The sequence below is a fragment of the Pongo pygmaeus genome, chromosome 5, assembly GCF_028885625.2.
Source record: "Pongo pygmaeus isolate AG05252 chromosome 5, NHGRI_mPonPyg2-v2.0_pri, whole genome shotgun sequence".
NCBI classification, from domain to species: Eukaryota; Metazoa; Chordata; class Mammalia; order Primates; family Hominidae; genus Pongo; species Pongo pygmaeus.
In genome coordinates this window covers 54,137,490-54,147,614 of record NC_072378.2, presented here as the reverse complement: position 1 = coordinate 54,147,614, position 10,125 = coordinate 54,137,490, and the positions used below count along the sequence as shown (strand labels likewise).

Below are 10,125 nucleotides of genomic sequence, written 5' to 3'. Positions count from 1 at the left end.
ATGCTTCTTCTGGGTATATATCCATAGGAAATGAAATCAGTATGTGGAAAGGATATCTGTACTCCCATGTTCATTGCGCCACTATTCACAATAGCCAAGACATGGAATCAACCTAAGTGCCCATCAATGGATGCAGAGATAAAGAAAATGTGGTATGTGCACCCAATTGAATACTATTCAGCCTTTAAAAAGAAGGAAATCCTGTTGCAACAGCATGAATGAACTTGGAGGACATTGTGTTCACTGAAATAAGACAGGCACAGAAAGACAAATACCACATCATCTCACTTATATGTGGAATCTTAAAAAACAGTTGAACTCGGTGTGTGATGTTCCCCTTCCTGTGTCCAAGTGTTCTCATTGTTCAATTCCCACCTATGAGTGAGAACATGCGATGTTTGGTTTTTGTCCTTGTGATAGTTTGCTGAGAATGATGGTTTCCCAGGGCCTCTTGTGGGGTGGGGTGAGGGGAGAGGGCTAGCATTAGGAGATATACCTAATGTAAATGACGAGTTAATGGGTGCAGCACACCAACATGGCACATGTATACATATGTAACAAACCTGCACATTGTGCACATGTACCCTAGAACTTAAAGTATAATAAATAAATAAATATATATATATATACACACACATATATATATGTATATAAAGTCGAACTCATAGAAGTAGAGAGAAGAATGGTGACTACCAGGGGCTGGGAGCTTGGTGGTGGCAGGGAGTGGGATTTGTGGAAATGTTGGCCAAAAGATACAAAATTTCATTGAAGGGATACATTCAAGAAATCTATTGTACAACATGGTGACTACAGATAATAATAACGTATTGTTTACTCTTGAAAATCACTGAGAGTAGATTGTGTGTTCTTATCTCAAAAAAATGATAAATACATGAGGTAATGCATATGTTAATTAGCTTGATTTAATCATTCCACAATGTACACATATTTCAAAACATGTTTTTAAAATATATACAATAATATGTAATTTTTGTCCATTTTTTAATGTTTAAAAATTAAAAAGATAATCATGTAAAGTACACTTGATGACACATGGAAATGTCTAATAAATATTAGCTATCAAATTTTCTTCTATTCCTATGCAGATTTTTCTTCCTGTACTTGGTAGCCAGTTCTCTAAGATCAGGAATTGGTTGCATAGCCCCTCTTATCTCCTGCACAAAAGTACATCTCAGTTCTGCCATTATGAGCTCTGCGAGCTTGGCCTACTATTTAGTTTCTTTAAGTCTCAGTTTCACATCCATAAAGTGGAGATAATATGAAAATTAAAGGCAATAATTTATACTAAAGCACATGGAACAGTGCTGACCAGATAGTAAGTAAGCAATGTATTTTAGCCATACTTGGTGCTTAAGAGTCTGTACTTAAAGTTATATTAAAGGATTAGGGCTCTGACATCACAATGCTCAATGATCATGATATATAAACATCTATATCATGATCACATCATGAATCCCCTAGAGCGGGGAATCCAGAGGCTGTCTGATTCAGTGCCTTTCCTGCAAGGATGATCCTGCCATCTTGGGCAAATACATAGATGCAAATTTTGCATTAGCTGAAAAGGACATAAAAAAACACCAGTTTTGGTGAGGAAAACATTACAACATATGAGAGTTTATTTCCCAGGTAAAAAGCCAACAGGGTAATTATTAAAGACAAGATTTTGCAGCCAGAGCAGCAGGGCTCGTATCTTGGCCCTCACCAGTCTTGTGATCTTGGCAAGTTTTACTTATCACGTTAACTCGGGTTCCTTAGCTCTAAAGTGAGGATACCTATAGTATCTGCCTCATAGACTTGTTGTCAAAATGAAAGGAGTTATCCTTTAGCAAGCACCCAAAGGAATGTTTGGTGCATAGGAATCACTCAATAAATGTTAGCTATTATAATTCTTCTGCCTGTGAAATTCCCTGCCTTTGGCTCTACAGTGGGCCCACTGGAACAATCCAACATTGAAGAATGCTTTTTAGCAGTGCCTGTGTGCGCTTCTCCTATACCAGGGACGTTGTGCTCTTTACACCCATGTTGTCAAGTATAGATCAAATTAGGGCAGAACGCTCTAAAAGAAAACAAAGATGTCAGAGAATTGCCCCTTTGACAGGCACAGACTAAGACAATGGGAGTTCCATGAACATGAGCCATATATTCAGAAGAGTTTAGACAGAACAGTGCTTTGTTGTATTTCATGAGCTCATAGTACCCAAAGAAGCTAGTACAGTAGAACAATAGCTGATGTATCAGGTTTTTCGGTCATGTTATCAGTTACTGACATCTTGCCAAACTGCCCTGGGCATTGACTCTGAATTCACATAACTAGAAGAGGAAAAGTATTAAAATCATCATTCTCCATTTGACTTTAAAACTCCCAGATTATCCAAATAAAAGATAAATCAAAGTGAAACCAAAGGGTAGACTGTGTGTGGTATGGATTCCTGATAACAGTCAGGATCATTAACTTTGTTTCATTACTGAGATATCTAAGTAGTAAGGAGCAGGACGTTTCATAAAAATGGCCTGAGGGGAACACGCTACAGAATGTCTTTGAGTTATTTTACTTCAGCCCTTGGGTGGTATGTTAGTCGGGTCTTCCATAAAAAGTTACCACAACGTAGGTGGCTTGAAACAACAGAAATTTATTATTTCACAGTTCTGAAAGCTGGAAGTTTGATATCATCAAGGTTGGTCTCTTCTGGAGAGCAGTGAGGGAGAGTTGGTTCCCTGCCTGTATCTTAGCTTCTGCCAGTTACCTGCCATCTTTGGTGATCCTTAGCTTAGAGAGACAGCACTCCAGTCTTTGCCTCTGTTGTCACATGGTCATCTTCTCCTTATTTGTCTCTGTGTCTTCACATGGCATTCTCCTCTGTGTATATATATGTTTAAATTTCTCTTTCTTTATAAGGTTGGTAATCGTGGTGGCTGGGCGCAGTGGCTCAAGCCTGTAATCCCAGCACTTTGGGAGGCTGAAGTGGGCGGATTACCTGAGGCCAGAAGTTCAAGAACAGCCTGGCCAACATGGTAAAACTCCATCTCTACCAAAAAAAAAAAATATATATATATATATATATATATATTAGCTGGGTGTGATGGCATGTGTCTGTAGTCCCAGCTACTCGGGAGGCTGAGGCAGGAGAATCACTTGAACCTGGGAGGCAGAAGTTGCAGTGAGCTGAGATCGCACCATTGCACTCCTGTCTGGGCAACAAAAAGCGAAACTCCATCTCAAAAAAAAAGAAAAAAATAATTGTGGTAATGAAAGTAGTAAGTAAGTAACTGAAAGTAATGGCAAAAACCACAAAGACTTTTGCACCAACCTAATATAAGAACACTGGTCACACTGGATTTGGGCCCAACCTAATGACCTCAATTTAACTTGATTCCATCTGCAAAGATCCGATTTCCAAATAAGGTGACATTTACAGGTATCAAGGGTTAGGATTTCAACATATCTCTTTAGGGGACACGATTCCACCAATAGCAGGTGGCAAATTTGCTAATTGCTAAAGAGAATTTAGAGTTGATCAGGTTCTTCCCATTGGTCTGCACATCTTCATTCCTTAGATAAGGAAGGCAAACATGTTTAACCTTTGGACTTGATTGTGGCTGGGATAATGATCTTCTAGTAGTTTTTCATTTAAGTTTTGTTTTGATATTTTTCAGGTTTTAAAAGAAATGGTATTTGCCTAGTCTTTAAATCTATTAACTCTTTATGTGCGTGTCACCCCCAAAAAAGTAAAATTACTAAGACTTTTTAGTTGGTCACTATTGCCTATGAAGTGAAAGACAAAAAAGAAGAGAGGCCACTGGGAGAAGTAACTGAATTCTTACCGGAGGTGCTGTGTACAAAGAACTTCACTAGATGGGAGGGGAAAAGTAGCAAATTCCTCTTTCAAGGAAACCTGGAATAGAACATTACAGCCCTCTGTGTATCTTAAAAGTAGGAAAGAAGTTTGGTTTCAGAATATTGGCTTCCAAAGTTGTAAAGGTAAGGTATGAGAGGAAGGGCAGCGGCTTACAGATCCATGCAGGCAAATTGTTCCTGCTCTCCCCATTCTTTAGGAAAGGGCCATTAAGAAAAAAAAGTTGGCCAGGCGCAATGACTCACACCTGTAATCCCAGCACTTTAGGAGGTTGAGGTAGGCAGATTGCTTGAGCCCAGAAGTTGGAGACCAGCCTTGGCAACTTGGTGAAACCCTGTCTCTACTAAAAATAGAAAAAAAATCAGTTGGGCGAGGTGGCTCATGCCTGTAATCCCAGCACTTTGGGAGGCTGAGGCAGGCAGATCATTTGAGGTCAGGAGTTCGAGACCAGCACAGTCAACATGGTGAAACCCTGTCACTACTAAAAATACAAAAAAAAAAAAAAAAAAAAAGAAAAAAAAGCTGGGAGTGGTGGCACATGCTTGTAATCCCAGCTACTGGGTGAGGCTGAGACAGGAGAATCAGAGAATCGCTTGAACCAGGGAGACAGAGGTTGCAGTAAGCCAAGATTGCACCACTGCTCTCCAGCCTGGGCAACAGAGCAAGACGCTGTCTCAAAAAAAAAAAAAAAAAAAAAAGAAAGAAAGAAAGAAAAAATTAGTGGGGCTTGGTGACAAACACCTGTAGTCCCAGCTAATCGGGAGGCTGAGATGGATCACCTAAGCCTGGGAAGTCAAGGTTTCAGTGAACCATGATTGTGCCACTGCACTCCAGCCTGGGTGATGGGAGTGAAACCCTGACTCCAAAAAAAAAAAAAAAAAAAAAAAAGTTTTTAATTGACTAAGTTAAAAAGAAAACAAAAACAAAAACAAAAAAAACAAACATTGCTCATGGATAGTATGATATTTATTTTTCTGTTTGTCTGTTTATGTATTAACATCAAAAATCACCAGTTATGGAGCACATATTAAATCCTACTGCTGCTTGTTTTGTGAATAAAATTTTATTGCACACAGCCACTCCTATTAGATGTTTTTGTCTATGACTGCTTCTCACTATCATGGCAGAGTTGAGTGTTACCCAAAGGGCCTGAAGTATCTACTATCTGGTCCTTAACAGAAAAATGAAGGTCACGCTTTTTTAGACATCTACATAAGGAATTAGAAACTAAAGAACACTACAACACACCAAACACCCTACACATGGATTACAGGTAGTAACTTGCAATGAATTTCTTGGCATCACCATTTCTTTGACAAATCTATGAGCTTAGTGATAAAAACTTGGCATTAGTGCTCATTAGAAAAAGCCAAGTAGGGTTTAAACAACTGAAAATCCCTAGTAATCACAAGAATAAGGATGCCAAAAATTAGTTGAGGTACTATTAAGAGTCACAACCCCAGAACTGATAGAAAAAGAGAGACTGAATCACAGTCTAGCAGAGCTTTCTAGGATTAAAGCAGGAGATGAAAACCCTCTCCTTACCCTCGTTTATAACCACATTTTGTGTTAGGATAAAATTTGGCACAACTTCTGCCTGCTATTATTCCTGTAATTTTCCCATCCTTTTTCTGGAACACTGAACTATGGGAGGGTGCAGCCAATAGTGCTGGAGACACCATGCCCTTCACAGGGTCCTCCCAAAGTGCTCCAGACACCAGCACCCTGGATAAAGCATCTGCCACTTTGTCCCAGGGTCTGAGGCTTCTCTCCAGGCTCCTGCGTCTACCCCATTTTCAAGCCCTCTTGCTTTGGTCTCATGTGCCCCACACTTTCAACCCAAACTGTGCCTTTCTGGCCAGTCTCTATGGATGAATTCCTCAGCTGAACTGTCTACCTGGCTTTCCATAAGATCATCTTTGGTTCCGGGATCTACAATAAAAGCACCAGACCTGATCTATCCCAGTCTGCTCTGACCTATCCCAGTCTGCTCTGACCTCATCATTTTTCCCCTAAGGACACAAATGTCCGGTGTCTAGCACTAAGCCACAGGGACATCTACATAAAATGTTGGCTGTTTCTGTTTTGCTGAATCTGTCTTTCCATGACAATTTCTGGGTTAATTCATCTCAGAACAAACCAGAGCCTGAAGGGTCTGCTGATCCTTTATATCCTAGGAGAATAAATGAATTAGCACATATACAGCTCTTAGAAGTGTGCCTGACTAGAATAAGCATCTTATATGTTAGCCATTATTTGATCAAGGTCTCAGCCGGTGATTGTAGTTTCTTAGTGCTACACGGTGTTCAGAGAGATTCTAGAACCTAGCATCTTCCTCTAAAAGCATGATTTATCTTTGGTTGCTGAAATGTTAGTTTTGTCTAGGATCTCTTATGAATATTTCTTAATTCCTGTTTTTAAGTAGAGAAGAAAGTCTTTGGAAATGTGATTTTAAGTAGAATGAGAAGGCAAGAATACCTGTAGTATTTGTTTGTATTTTATTTTTAAGCCACGGAAACAATTTTGTCAATAAATGGGTGATCCTTGAACCTTCAAAAGCTTTGTCTAAAACAGAAGCATTGTTTTCATTTTCTTAATAGAATGTCTCTTGCCATTTTGCATGCAGCAAAAAATATATTTCCCCAATACTAGCACAGAAAGAACTGCTAAAAGTGAGAGACATCCTGTTTATTCAGGGTTAATGCAGTCCCTTGGGGCGAGGACCATCTATTTTCATGTACTGCTAAACTGTCCATGATTATGATGTGCTGGGTGTTTTTTGCTCATTTCTCATGCTTCAAATCTCTCTGTTGCTGATTTCTTGCCTTTTGAGCTCTTCAGCCAGCTGGCTGTGATGGACAGGGCTGTAGGAAGGAGTGTAATAGAAATCAGAAGTGAAGATGCTGATTCCCACACAACAGCCAGTCTGGGAACGAGGCTGTCTTAAAGATTATTTGGGCAAAACACACGCTATACTGTTCCTGACATTATCTGTCAAGTGTCTGATCCAGAAGTAGCAAAGTGGGATGGATAATAATTAATGGGTCTATAGGAACCATAATGATAGCTTGGTGGCCACTGGGAAATTTCAGACAGCGAGCATGGCTCCTGATATGAGATAATGTGTGATCTTTAGACTCAGGTCTCTTTTAGAATAGCTGAAGCTGGCATTGGGCCCATATATGCCTCCAGGTAAAGGACATCCCAGAGGCATTTTGTCCAATACAAAGCCTGGAAGATTCCTTATATTTTGTGCTAGATTTATTGTTGCCCTTGTTATATATCATAAATATCCACCTTCTGCATTAGATTCTGAGCTCCTTAAGGGTTAAAGTCATATAGTTTTCATGTTTAGTTCCCCAATGCCCAGCAAGCAATTTATTAATCAATCAACCAATTTTATGAAAAACAAAAAGCAAACAAACAAACAAACCACTGTACTTCATACCTGAATTAGACCAAACAGTTGAAACACTAATGGGACATTAGGACTCCTCCAGGGGGAATTAAAAGTGGTATCTCCATTTCCTCTGTCCCATTCTCTTGAGTCATTTGCAAATGAACTGGGAAATGTTAGTCCCCCTCTTGCCTTAAAATGGAAAGGCTCTGGATGTAGGGCCCTGGAATAGTAATTAGAACTAACTTTCCCCATCCACCCACCCACCACGTGACACAAACTGCCTTCAAGCCTGGCCGGAGAGATTCACCCAAATGCTTATTGTCATCTATTGCATCATCTTCTAGGAAAGAAGAAAATTGTTTCCATATCTCCACGGCCCTAAGTGGTCTTTATCTAATCTGACCAAAGTCATCTCTTGGCCTTTTGATGCCAACAGCATTGGCCATCCTTGCAGCACCCAGGGTCTCCCTGACCAAACACTCTAGAAGTGTGCGTGATTCATCAAGCCCCATCTTCTGGAAGTTACAACAGTAGTATGGGTAGGACAATAGGACAGTTACAGCAATAGCAGTGGCCAACCTGCATTGCAGAGAACCAAGATTGCAAGTTCTTTTTCCATTCTCCATCCAAACAAATACTGTATTTTTAAAAAAAATAAATAAATCCAGATATGCCTTCCAGTTCCTTGACCTTAATCTCTCACTCTGGATCTGTTTAGATTCAATGCCCTTCATGTAGCTATTTACGACTCACTGGTTTACTCTCTGGGTCTCATGTTCTAGACTCTGACATCTGGTCAAATATTTCATCAAATATTTGATACATGAATGAAGAGGAGACTTTAAGACTTTCAAAAGGATAAGAACCAGAGGCGAGGCATGGTGGCTCATACCTGTAATCCCAGCACTTTGGGAGGCCAAAGCAAGTGGATCACTTGAGGCCAGGAGTTCGAGACCAGCCTGGGCAACATGGTGAAACCTCATCACTATTAAAAATACAAAAATTAGCTCAGCACCATGGCAGGTGCCTGTAATCCCAGCTACTCAGGAGGCTGAGGCACGAGAATCACTTAAACTTGAGAGGCAGAGGCAGAGTCCGCAGTGAGCTGAGATTGCACCACTGCATTCCAGCCTGGGCGACAGAGCAAGACCCTGTCTCAGAAAAAAAGGATAAGAACCAGAGCAGCAAACTCAACCCTGATACATTGCCATGTATCTCAGAAATATCTACCTGAATGTTAAAAGGGTAAATAGAAAGAGTTCATGCTCCATATTCCCCTGGTTAAATTGAGACATTATAAGACGCATGTGGGAAATAGAAGAGAACAAATTATGAGGTGTGCTGGCCCAAAGCCACATGCCTTGTGGGGAAACAAATTCTTTGACCACCCTCAACAATAGTGACTCCCAACCTCCTTGGAATTTTGGCACCCTATCATTACGTACTTGATGATCCAGTCTTGATTTGACAACCTCCACTCCTGCACTTGGCATGAAAAAAGTTACGCAGCATAGATTTATTTCATTTTTTCCTAATGAATGTGAACGAGCATGACTTTTATTGCAAGCATTTTATAGCCTTTCTTGAAACAACTTGCATCTTCCTGGCTAAATGGAACACAATTTAAAAAAAAAATAAACTTGAGCAGTCGTGAAGTTAACACAACACTACAGTTAGTAAGACATCATGACTGCAACAGCCCCAAGGAAATAGACAGCAATCCTGGTTTCAGTGAGGGAGACAATGTGAGAGAGGGAGAGCTCCCAGTATACCCGAACATGTTTTCTGCAAATAGATTCCCAAACATCTCCTCACATCCTTCCAGTAAGTTTTCCAGTAAGCCTTCCAGTGAGCCTTCACTTGAGCCAGTTTCAGTTTGTTGTCCATCCCTGCAAACAAATGATCCTGGTCTAGATCATGCTGAATTGGCACTCAGAAAAAGATAAACAGAGACCAGTAAAAAGCCTTGGCAGACCCATAATCTACCTTCTCTTGTCAGCCCCTCAGAGCACAATACCTTGCTGGAAGTGGAGGAGTGAGACAGAGGTTACTTCGGTGTCTGGGATCACGTATGTGCCGCCTGGTTTTCCTATAACCAGCTCTGACACTTCTGCCTAATAGAGCCATCTACCCATATCTGAAATTCCTAACTCTAAAGTAAAGATAACATTTTTCTTGGCTTCTTTGACTGGTATCTTTGGATAGAGCAAAGGAAAAAGAGATCAACAACACGGAGAGAGGAAAGGTGAAACAAAACATGGAGAATTGTGTAAATGTATCCCCACCCAAACAAGCACAATTCATTCTACAGAGCACACAAAGAAAAGATCCTGGAGTTAGAAAAAGACTCTGTTCCAGCAGAGTAAATACTTACTGGGCTTTTCAACAAAAATTTCTTTGCCCTACAGACAGGTCTGGCTGCCTAATTTCTGCTATTAAACAAGCTCCAACTTGATCCGCCCTTCATGAGGAAATGTGAAATTTGAACCTCTTTATTTCCCCAGCTTTTTTCCCTGCTCCCACTTTATTTTGGTTACTGCCTTGACTTCCACCCCCAGGTGCTATAACTGCTTTATTTCCTCCTGCCTATAGCCTGTTCAACACATGGCGGTTGCTGGTCCATTTTCTCGAAGCATTGCTTTCTGCCATATAACTGTGGGTGGTACCAGTTTTTACAGGCAGTGGCAGTGTAGGCAGGAGGCATTGGTTTCAACAAGGTGACAGCACACAGCTAAGTAGCCAGTGCCTTCTCTGGGCCTCAATTTCCTCATGTATGAAATGGATATTTCCTCACTAGTAGGGTTGTTGAGGGGATCAAATGAGATAGCAAATGCAAAGCTCCTGGCTCAG

General features: G+C 40.5%; 1 long non-coding RNA gene across 1 annotated transcript; it reads right to left on the bottom strand.

The window, feature by feature from the left end:
• Positions 1 to 6,356: 6,356 nt before the first annotated feature.
• On the bottom strand, positions 6,357 to 9,402 carry LOC129039056 (uncharacterized). Its single transcript, XR_008503272.2, has 3 exons — positions 9,293 to 9,402; positions 9,048 to 9,164; positions 6,357 to 6,739 (listed from the first exon to the last, which is right to left on the bottom strand). It is a non-coding gene; the product is annotated as an uncharacterized LOC129039056 (long non-coding RNA).
• Positions 9,403 to 10,125: the final 723 nt, after the last annotated feature.